This window comes from Sorex araneus, chromosome 2 (genome assembly GCF_027595985.1).
Source record: "Sorex araneus isolate mSorAra2 chromosome 2, mSorAra2.pri, whole genome shotgun sequence".
NCBI lineage: Eukaryota > Metazoa > Chordata > Mammalia > Eulipotyphla > Soricidae > Sorex > Sorex araneus.
The window spans coordinates 295,876,338-295,888,816 of record NC_073303.1 but is presented as its reverse complement, the minus strand read 5'-3'; positions in this window follow the sequence as shown (position 1 = coordinate 295,888,816).

Genomic DNA, 12,479 nt, shown 5'->3' with positions numbered 1-12,479 from the left:
ACACTCAGTTTTAGGAGTTAGGTTATGGACACTTGGGAATCATTATTTGTGTACTACATAGAGCCATATGCTTTATCATCTATCATCTATGTGAGGGGGATAGAGAGGGAAACAGAAAGAAAAATAGAGAGGAAGGGAAGAAGAGATAGTGAAAGAGAGAAAGGTTTCAACAGATTTAACAGATAGAGCACAACAGAATTGTTTTTTATGTGGATCCCAGGTAATATCTTTAGGCTCAATTTATTTTGTGTGTGAGTGATTGTGGCTCTAAAATACTGTGAATAGTGAAATATTATCAATAATACAGTTCTTTACATAACTAAACCTGAGCCAAAATTTATGCTATATCATCTATGTTTACACACTTCAATTAATTTTGAGTCCCTCAAGATGAAACGAAATTTCAGATTAATTGCTAAAGTGTAATTTTGAGATGAAGCCAAACATCTATTTATGAATATCAAACCACTCCACAGATCTCTTAAACCTTAGGGGAGAGTTTCAGAGATGAGATTGCTATAGAAACAGTTGTCTAGACCTTATTGGGATCTATAATCCCTTCCTCTCCTAAAAATTATTTATATTTTTAACAATAAAACTGATATTTTGTCTTATATGTGCAGTGCATTTTTATTTCCTATCTTTTTTGTTAAATTTAGTGAGTAATGATTTATGAGTAATAATATATTTCTTTATATAACTAAATATGATTTATTTTTTTTGATGGGTTGTCTATGGTCTTTATGTCAAGGACTACTTCTCTAAGATTCACTATCTTACTCTGCAATTACTTCTCCACTGAGGGGTTTGTCTTCCATTCTTATCCATATTTCTATAATTCAAAAATACAAAGCCATGTTGAATCATTAAATGATGATTTCCATCACCTTATCTATTGCCTGTAGTTCCCTTTAGAAACACAATGATAACTGGATCCATCTAGATCTAATTTTAAATCATTTTTATACTTGGTGTTACTACTGCTCTTCTGCTCAGAAATCAAAACCTTCCCCAACGCTGGTGGCCATGCCATGCATAGAATCTGACTCAGGGCCTCAAATATGCAAAAACATGTGTTCTACAATTTGAATAACATCCTTGACCCTCGTCTAGCGGAGAAAACATTCAAAAGCTAAGGACAATTGTAACTAAGATAACTAAGAGGCAAAAGATGTATGTGGACTGAAGAAAAAAGAGAGTATTAATGTAGTGATAGGTAAAGAATGCTAAATAATGACTCAAGAAGGAATCAAAGATCTTTGTTTCTCTATTGCAATGTGGTTGCAGCTCTCATTGCACATACTGGTCTCTGTTCTGTGAGCAACTCTTGAGAGCAAGGACTGTGTCATGTCCTTCAGTGAAAATTTCTTAGCCATAAAAAGCAAGAGCCAAAATCTGGAAAAAACCCAAGTGCCCAAGAACCAATGACTGGCTAAAGAAACTTTGGTACATCTACACAATGGAATACTATGCAGCTGTTATAAAAGATAAAGTCATGAAATTTGCATATAAGGGGATTAACATGGAGAGCATCATGCTAAGTGAAATGAGTCAGAAAGAGAGGGACAGCCATATAAGGACTGCACTCATTTGTGGAATATAAAGTAACAAAATGGGAGACTAACACCTAAAGATAGGAGAGATAAGAACCAGGAGAATTGCTTCATGGCTTGGAAACCATCCTCACATGCTGGGGGAAAAGGCAGCTCAGATAGAGAAGGGACCACCAAGTAAAGGGTGCTTGGAGGACCTCTTGGGATGGGAGATGCGTGTGCTGAAAGTAGACTATAGACAGAACATGATGGCCACTTAATACCTGCATTGCAGACCACAACACCCAAAAGTAAAGACAGAGTAAAAGGGAATCCGCCTGCTACAGAGGTGGGGGGGGCTATGAGGTGGTGGTGGGAGGGACTCTGGGAACATTGGTGGTGGAGAACGGGCACTGGTGGAGGGATGGATACTCAATCATTGTATGACTGAAACGTAAGCACGAATGTTTGTAAGTCTGTAACTATCTCATAGTGATTCATTACAAAATAAAAAAAACTTTGAAAAATTTAAAAATGAAATAAAGAAGAACAAGGCAAGAGTTCAAGTCTTCTGTTACATTCAAATCTTCATGATGGACATTTTCAGTGTTATAAATGAAGTAAGATTAGTTGATCATCATTAAAGAAGACAGTGTGTTCTTTCCCATCAGCCAGTGCTTTTCAAGTAGTCTTGGTAGCCTTAGTATCTTGTTTAGAGCCAGATACATGGTAAATATCCAAACATTGTTTTTAGGAGGTGAGCAAACCTAGAATCTAAAAGTACTTCTGTCTATCATTAAAATTCTTAAGAAAAGAGAAACCTACTTCATGAATGCTAGTGTTAAATGAACACTTAAACTCATCGTTAGTAAATATTATCTTATCCTAGTAGGTTTTAGATATTCCCTGCATGGAAAAGGTGTGAGTTTTACAATTCATTTGCTCTATCTATGTAAAAGCTTTTTATTTGGCATCAAAGTCTTCAACTTCACAGCAAAATTTCATTATGTCCCAGCTGAGTTCTGTTTAATGGAATTAAATTTCATCCTTTCTAATTATCTTTTGGAACAGACAATCTTTACAGAATAATTAGTAATAGAAGAACATAATGGATCATTGTCTTTATTACTGCAAAGAAATCCTAGATGCTTCTCTAAATCTTAAAAAACCATCTCATGAAATATAAAATGTATTGAATCTTTCCTCTTAAATTATGTAACATTTAACTTTGTCAACATAGCTTAAAGATGATGGGAGATAATTATTTTCCTGCTTCACTTTAAATTATTTTATGAAACTACTTTAATGATACTATTCAAATTAATTATGCTTACATTTCATTTTCAAGATTTTTATTGGATGAACGTTCTATTATCACACATGATTTAAATGCATATTTTTCTCACTCATCTCAAGATCTATTTTGTTTCTGTGGAAATTTTTTTTCTAGACCTTAACCTAAATTCATTAAATTGTATATACAGAATATAAAAGAGGGCAAAAACTATAGCTACTCCAATATTAAAAATGAATGAATTTTAATTAAAAAGTATCCTACTTACCTAAAAATACAGTTTGCCACTGGGAATTTTTTATAAATATAGTTCAATGAAAAAGAGATGCCCAACCTGGGTAGTTTTATTATTTTAAAGAACATTAATACACTTTAATTTTTTTACTCTTCAAACATTAAATGCAATTAAAACTTACCTTTAAAATGGAAGATGGAAAATGTAGTAGAAAAATGAGTAGGGTCCTTCTTGGACTTCTAGTCTTTATAGTTTAATTTGTTGAGAATTTAAAATTACAGTAATTGCCCTTAAATAACTGACATTATTTGACACTACAACAACAGAGGAGTGGAAATGACTGACAAACACACAAAAGACTTTTGTTATCTTTGTTTGTCTGCCTGAATAAATCTCAACAAGTATTTCAAAGATTTAAATTTATAGCATACTTAATAGCCATTAGATGGCCAATCCCATTGGCTTTCAGCTAAGTTTCACTGACACTCAACGTTTTTGGTATCAACTTCTTTAACACATCTAGTTTGTCTCAACAGCTATTTTTAAACTAAATTGTTACCTCTAAATTAAACATTTTGAGAAAATATGTAGAATTAAATAAAATTAACTTGAGGTAAGCAGAGCCTTTCTTTTTTTCTTTCCCTAAACTGAGGACTGGATTGGGTATAGGGCAAATTGAAATGACGATTTTGACAAAGGTAACTGACTGCCTTCTCTCCGCAGATGCTGATAAATTGGTTACTATTTTGTTGAATGACTTCTTTCTTAGCAAATCAAGTTAATTTAAGGAATCTACTACCAAAACCATTTATTGTGACTTAGATGTCAAGCAGAGGTCATGTAAAGAAAAACAGTCTGCATGTATTAGAATTTCTGCAAATATTTAGAATCCCATTGATGTGGATTAAAGATATGGGTTTTTTCCCCTTTATCATCTTTATTGAAGTATTTAGTTCTTATCTTTCTCCCACTTCTAAAATAAAATAATCTATAAATTAGAATACAGGAAGTTCTTGAAGGTCTTATTTTATTTTATGGTGAAAATAAATACTAAAAATCCCCACAACTACAATTGAATTGCAATAATCCCTTAATTAGTATCACACTTAACATTTTGCAAACTGTTTCCCCTCACATTCACTTGATATTTCCTTGACTTGATATTTGATATTTGTATCAAGTCAGCCCCCTTTATATTTTAACTTCAATATCAAGTTCTTGTCACACCAAAACAAGAACGACTGCAACTCACTTTATGGGTATTATCAAAGAAGGATTTTCTGACTGGGAATAAAGTAAATGGTATAGAAATTATAAAGAAGTCTTCCAGTGTGCCTTGTGAAAAGTAGGAAATGTAGGAAAGGTCAGAGCAGGTCAGTCAGAGGATAAGTGGGGCACAAAGGGGCCCTAAACTCAGTAGGGCATGTTCACTTCAGAGAAGGAACCTGTTTTCTTGAGAGCTCAGCAGCTCTTCCTTGCCTTTTGTTACATTCTATTAATAAATTAAAAGATCCTAGATTTCTTTTCTTAATTCTTTTTTTTTATTGAATCACCATGAGATATAGTTACAAAGCTTTTCAGTAACTAGGGAACACCCATCCCTACACCAGCGTACATTTTCCACCTCCAGTGTCCCCAGTATCCCTCCCCCTGCATCACAGCCCCCCTCCATAGAAGACAATTTTTCTCTTACTCTCTCTCTACTTTGGGGTATTATGATTTGCAATACAGATACTGAGAGAACATCATGTTTGGTGCTTTTTCTACTTTCAACACACACCTCCCATCCCAAGCGATCCCTCCAACCAACATTGACTTTGTGATCCCTTTCCTAGATTTCTTTAAAAATTTTTTTAATTGAGGCATAGTGATTTACAAAGTTATTGTTGAGTTTCAGGCATGTAATATTCAAATGCCAATCCTGTCACCAGTGTTAACGTCCCTCCCCAGATGTCCTCAGTTTCCCTCTTCCTCCACAACTGCCTCCCTGACAGATACATTTCTAAGTCTGGTTGTTGAAGTGTGGATATCATACTTTCACTTTTGTTGAGTCTGTCATTCGGATACACAGACATAACATGACTAAACACCACCACTGTGTATGAGGGCACTGTGTCATGCAAAAGACTCTAGCTTTCTTATCAGAAAATAGTCTGTACTGCTTGAAACACACGCTTGCAAAGACCCAACTTTTTATTTCATTTTTCTCTTTCCAAATCATGAAGTCTGGAATATCTTTGGTTGTATTCATAATAGGGATTTCACCTACTTTCACTGGAATCAAGTTTCTTTTAAAATTCAAAGAGTTTGAACAACTTCTCAATGTGAAATCACTGGTATTCTTTAATCCTGTCATTGGTTGAGATGATTATGTTCAAGTTAGGATGTTGGATTCAGAATTAGGAAAGATCTCTCAGGAAGCAGAAAACTTTACCTTAGCCCATAATTAATCTTTGAGTCAGCATTTAAGGAGAAGCAATTAACATAAGATAATAATCATTTAATTTTTAGCAATGTAATGGTGATAGACAAACAGATCTAACTGTGTCCAATATACGGCATTTAATCTCAGTCCTACATAAACGACAAGCAGCATCTAATTTTTTAATCTATCTTTCAGAAAGGTGACAATGAAGCTTAGGGCTAGCCGTCCTATTTAGTTGCTCTGATAGGCTCAGCCAACTTCCTAAAGTCATCAGAAGAGGTGTTTAGGAAAGCAGGGGAAGCCAAAATTCTTGGTCTGGTGAAAGAGTTCTTATTTCTTAGAGTGAAAAAGCAGATAATATTTTTTTTGACTGCAGCAAGAGATTATTCTCCTATTGAGTTTGTTCTGACTAGAAAGAATATGTTCTTATAAGGTTTTTCTCTTCAAAGATTTATTAAAATGTAAATCTACATTCAAGCTGGTGCTTAACAAAAGGGAGAGACACTGGCCACCGTAATGGCAAACCCCAAAATACACATGGGAATTATAAATTGATCAATTATAACCTGGTATTTAAATTTGCACTTTCTTTCTATGGGCAATCATTTGACTGTATTTATAATAGATAATTCTTAATTGTAACATTGGTGCTTGAATATGTGATAGTGATAGAATAGCCTTACCACTTCAATCAGGTAATCTCTCAGAGCAACATTAATCAGAACTACTTTGTGTTTTGACTTACAAAATCTATTCATTTCAATTTTATTCAACGTAGGTTACATGACTTCAATCCCATTGTTAGTGACATCTTGACTCTGGATTGAGATTATCTAAAATGTGACTTCTTACCAACCTTGAACAGGTATTAAAGAGCTCCATTTGTTCAGCATGCTTAGAAACAAAACCAGCTTCCTTTTATAGTTGCAAAAAGATTGTAACTGTAGGTTAAAAGGTCAAAAAGATGGCGCTATCATTATTTATTGTCTTCTTTATATTATTATAGATTTTCAGGGTGAAAACAGGGACATTTACTTACAAGTTACTTTTATTCCTTTATGGTTTAGAACACATTTAAAACCACAATTAGTGGTTGATTTAATCACAATTATACAAAAAATTAATACTTACCATTTTTTAAATTATGCAACATTAGATGAGTGAGTGATACGTTGACGTTCATATACATGCACATATCTTGCACACTCATTTGTAATTTTAGTTAAAGGAATATTTAGTAATAAAACATTTTGCTTAAAGGCATCCTTAATTCCCTTTCAAATATTTTGTCTGCAGTGTTCCCCTTTGTTGAGATACAAACTGTTTTGTTAGAGAAAATAGTGAAGAAACACTATATATCTTTTGCTACTGGAAACATTTAACAGTCACGTTGAACTCAGTAAAAATGTCTTTGTGGTAAAATTTGGAGACAAAACTACAAAGAAGTGAATAAAATTTAAAATTAAAATTGATAAAATTTAAAATAGATAAAAGTTCTATCTATAAAAATTTTTATATATATTTTAATGTATGTTAAGTGTAGAAGCAATCTCCCTTCACTTCTTATTTTTATTAATTAGTATTTTTAGTTAGATAAAAGACTACACAAACATACAGGTATTTTGCTAAGCTGCAAACAACACATGAAAGGCCAATAATAATTGATCTACCAGCTCCTGGATATCTAGCTGTTGATCTCAGTTATACCCAGAGATTCTCAGTTGTACTCAGAAACAAAAGATCCAGAACAGTAAGGCTTTCTTTTGAAAGAAGCCACATGCTTGCTATTAATGTTAAGGCTGGTTCTATCCACAGAAATAGTTTCATTTGCTCCTCTAGCATATCTCATATTTCTAGCTTTCCAGCACTCTGAAAATCACTCATGTGTTTTATGAGATAAACATAAACTTCTCTAAGTGTTACGTTTTCCTTTTAAGTAAAACTCCACTTAATGTTGGTGGCTATGACCCAGTTGTAACCAATCTTGTAGTCAGACATGTTCATACTAAAGCCTGTCAATGCCCTGCTGTAATAGTGGGCATGACAAATGCCACTTAACTGGGGACCTACCTGTGAGGCAGATACTACAAATATGTTACATGATACTATAAATATGCTACAAATATGTTATATGATCACAACACAACAATCTCATGAGATAACAAAAAGATGATGGTGGTGTTTTCATCTTACAGATGAGAAAACTGAGGTTCAGAGGTAATTTGCCAGAATTACTAGACTGTACAACTCTGATTAAATATTTTTATTTTATTTTGCCTAAAGTTTTCCAACTGATACCTTAAAACAAAAGTCTTGATTGTGGTAGAATAGCTCTACAGAGCACTTATATTCAGGAGAATTGTTCTATACCCTCTTGAGTCCAGAAAATTTTCCAGTTGGAATTAGTCACCTATTAAAACAGAATGATTTTTGACATGCTTACAGGCTGCTCTGTCTTGGGGGCTGCTCCCCCAGGTGAATAGAAGGCTACTCTCCACTTATTCTGTGTATCAGTCTATCTTTCGCCCATAGTAGAGTTTGTATTCTGGTACCCCTTTAACAAGGCTATTTTAGTGTGAGCTGATAAAAATAAAAAACTAAAAAGAAAAATTGGCATTTTAAAATGTGCTATTTGTTGAAATGTCACTTTTTTCCCGTAGATAACAAATGTGGCATGTTTTGGCAAGCCTTCAAAAAATACTCAAATATTAGGTTGCTTATACATTAAGAGAAGTTCTATACCAGCACGTATTTTTTGTTTGATTTACCAACCAATAAAGAAAACACTTTGTCTTCCACATATACATGTCGTATGACTTGCAACTCGGTACCATCATTATTTTATTCTCCTGCTCCAATTTTATTTTTATTCTCTCCTGTTAAGCTAAAGTATATAAAAGACTGAGGCAGCAGGAGTGGGAGAGGGAAAGCCAATCTCCAAACAAACATGTAATATAATTGGCAAGACAGATTGTAGCACTGTTGTTCCATTGCTTATTGATTTGCTCGAGCTGGCACCAGTAACGTCTCCATTGTGAGACTTGTTGTTACTGTTTTTGGCATATCAGATACGCCACAGTTAACTTGCCAGGCTCTGCTGTGTGGGCAGGATACTCTCAGTAGCTTGTCGGGCTCTCTGAGAGGGACAGAGGAATCAAACCTGGGTTGGCCACATGCAAGGCAAATGCCCTACCTGCTGTACTATCACTCCAGTCCAACACAGACTATGAAAAACAAATGAAATTATGGAAAAAATTAAGATCCCCTTTTATATGTAAGTAGACATATAAAATCAAACTGGGTCTACTCAAGCAAACTACTTATAATTTTTCTATTATCTTCTTAGTTTGTTTTTTGGGCCATGCCCAGTGGGTTTAGGGCTTTTTCCTGGTGCCAGGTATTAAAACAGAGTGAAACATGTGCAAGATAAGCACCTTACCCATTGTACTAACTCCCTGGACTCACCCTTCTTTTCTTCTTTTGTTAAAAAAGTTTTAAATTCTTTTTGTCTTCTCACAACACTCTTACACCTTAGAGTATTTATTATTATTATCATTATCATTATTATTATTACTATTTTACCTAATTTACACTTCTTAAAATATTTTTAAATGATGGGGTGAACAAATTGGACTTTGACTGTTTTGGAGAAACTCACTATTAGGTAATTTGAGGCTAATACACTAGAAAATAATTTGTGGCTTGTTAAATGACAAAATGATTTGAACCTGAAAATGAATTGTTTTTAGCAGCTGTCTGAGAGTTGAGAACTCACACTATTTTGATTCTCACAGACATTTGAATTTGAATCCAAATGCAATCAACAAGTAATTTTTTTATACAGCTTTCATAATGATACTAGATCTAATTACTAAAGGTTTAATGTGTTGATATAAGTAACTTACATGCATTTACTCATTTACTCTTCACCACCATCCCTATGTGGGATGTAGAATTACTGACCCTATTTTATATGTGGAACTGGAGTGATAGCACAGTAGGTAGGGCATTTGCCTTGCGTGCGGCCGACCCAGATTCGATTTCTCCATCTCTCAGAGAGCCCGGCAAGCTACCAAGAGTATCCGACCTGTACAGTAGAGCCTGGCAAGCTACCCGTGGTATATTCGATATGCCAAAAACAGTAACAACAAGTCTCACAATGCAGACGTTACTGGTGCTCACTCAAGTAAATCGACGAACAATGGGATGACAGTGCTACAGTGCTATTTTATATGTGATGCAGCCAAGAGTTGGAGAGATAAAGTCATTTGTCCATTATTACAAAGTAAGTTACTCAACTTGAGATTTTAACACAGGTCAGTTTGATCCCCAAATTTATGGATATGACACAGTCATTTTCAACTGCCAGTGCTAGAATAGGTGCTATTTGCAGCTAGAGGGAGGCTGAAGACCCCTGGTAGCCAGCAGTATTAACAACAACTGCCTGGCAGTATACTGGTGCTCTGACAGGTGCCTATCTAAAGGTATAAAAGTGAAGGGTTGAGAAGACAGTGCAGGGGTCTACAGCACTTGTCTGCATGCAGCCAACCCTTGTTCAATCCCCTTCACTGCATATGATCCTCCCAGCATTGCCAAGAGTGTATGTGGGTGGGGGAGAGGGATGGGTAAAGGGCAGTTAAGGTAGAGAAGGGATCAGTATGACAATAATAATTGAATATTATCATTTTGAACAGGAACTAAGTGTTGAAAATAGGTAAATGGGTATACCTGATAACCTTTTATTATCTGTGTTGCAAACTATAGGCACAAAAGGAAAGAGGGAGGGAGAGAGAGAACGCGCGCGCGCGCGCGCGCGCGCGCGCGCGCGCGCGAGAGAGAGAGAGAGAGAGAGAGAGAGAGAGAGAGAGAAAGAGAGAGAGAGAGAGAGAGAGAGAGAGAGCGAGCTTCATACCAGCAGGTGGGGGGGTGGGGAAGGCAGAGGAGGGCTGGAGGGAAATGGGGACAATGGTGGTGGGAAAAAATCACACTGGCAAAGGAACGGGTGTTGGAACATTATGTGACTGAAATCCAATCAAAATAACTTTGTAAATGTGTTTACTTACCATTGTGATTCGTTAAAAATTTTTTTTAAATAACTAAATAAAAAAAAAAGTGACCCCTGAACCTAGAGCCAGGCATAAGGCCTGAGCACAATGGGAGTGTGGTAAAAACACCCAAGTAGAATTATGTTTTTTAAATGCTGAAAATCATTGAACCTACAACACAACTCTGCCCCCTCAGGATCCTAATTTCAGACACAATGTTCCAGATTTCAGTCCACCCCTTTCTTCTACAAATAAAGTGAAGTTTTAAAAAGTAATCCCATGATCCTAGTGGCAAATTAGTGATGAGCAAGATTAGAACTCAGGTCTTCCACCTTCAGTTCCAGACAAGACCCCAGTCTATCATCTGAGGATATTTGCATTACCCAGGAGACCAGGAGGCAAGCTTGGCCGTTTCACACACCAGATAAAACACCAGTGAGCTAAACTCGGTTGCTTCTGTGTTTTCTAACTTGCAGCTGCTTCATTGCAGGATCATACAACACATGATGCGACAGGGACTTAAAGCCACACATAAAACATATTAAATGTAGTCGGCAGTGATGAGATTTGGTGCCAAATAAGAAGCTTTAATTAATTTTAAATGGTGCTTTTCATAGTGTCAAAAGCTCAGTCCACTGAAGTGGAAAAGGGGGTTGGAATGGCGAGATCCTAGCAACCCGGCTAATCTGGGCCCTTCTGAGCAAGCTCATTTGAAATTCTTACATCAGTGCATCGGCACGCCGAGGTGGGGCTCATGGGGACAAACAAAATAGTAACCCCAACTCCAGCACCACTCGGGATCCCGCAGCCCAGGGGAGGCTCGAGAGCTCAGCTGTATTAAGGGGCCGTTGGAGTTTCCCTGTTATTTGTCTACTTTTTGAGGATTAGAACTTCCGCTGGGCTGTGTTCATCTGTGCTGAGAATTTAAACGCAGTGCATGCAACAACAGGAACACTGAGATCTGCTAGAAATGTTCAAAAAGAACTCTGTTTTGACTTTTCAAAGCTTTTCCATGCACAAAGAGAAGTAAATTGAGGGGTTTCCAATTTCTTCTGGGAGTCTCCATTGGGGGGTGGTGGTTTCTTTTCTTTTCCTTTTTCCCCTTCTAGTTCTTCCCCCTGTTTATGAGTCTTATGTTTTTAAAACGGAGATCAGGCAGATATCCATTCTGTAGACCATGAGAGTGGTGTTGTGTTTGAAAGGCAGAGATATTCCTGTGGTTCCTAAACATACACACACAGGGACTTCCCTTTTTTCCCATGGGGGCATATAAATAGGCACCATCAAGAAGGTCCTGCCTCTCAGACACCACAGAACCACAGAGTGGATTCTGCAGTTCCCATAGTACCCTGACTTTAGAGCTAAAGAAACAGAAGCTCACGGTGCAATGACTAGGATAAAGACATCCAGATATTTTTTTCCATTTCCTTCTTTCTTTCTTAAGAACAAGCTTCTTAGACACAGTTCCTTTCAGGCATTGTTTGTGAGAGAGGCAGATAAGAACCAAGTGCCACTTGGGGCTATGACACATTTACTGTCTTAAATGCAATTGTGCCATGCATGTAGACTTCATAATAGTAATAATGGTAACAGTTCGTTCTTAATGAAGGAAGCACTCATTTGGACCAACAACCAAGGACGGTCTCAGCTCTTGTTGCTCTTTTCTCTTCTGCAAATACACACCTTGTCACCACGAGCAACAGCTCATTGCAAAATAATTCAAAGTTTCTCATGGCCATCTATTTATAAACAAGACCGAGCAGCCTTTATGTCTTCAGATCCAGCTTGATTCTGTTTTGACCTCTACTGAAGAAAAGCGTGAAATAACCGCCCTTTCCTTCCTTGCTCTGTTCCTTTTGTGCATACAAGGATCCCTAGCATCAGACAGCAGTTTTGTAGCCTAGGTGAGTTGCTATTAGTAGTGGGAATTACAGACAAAACAATTTAG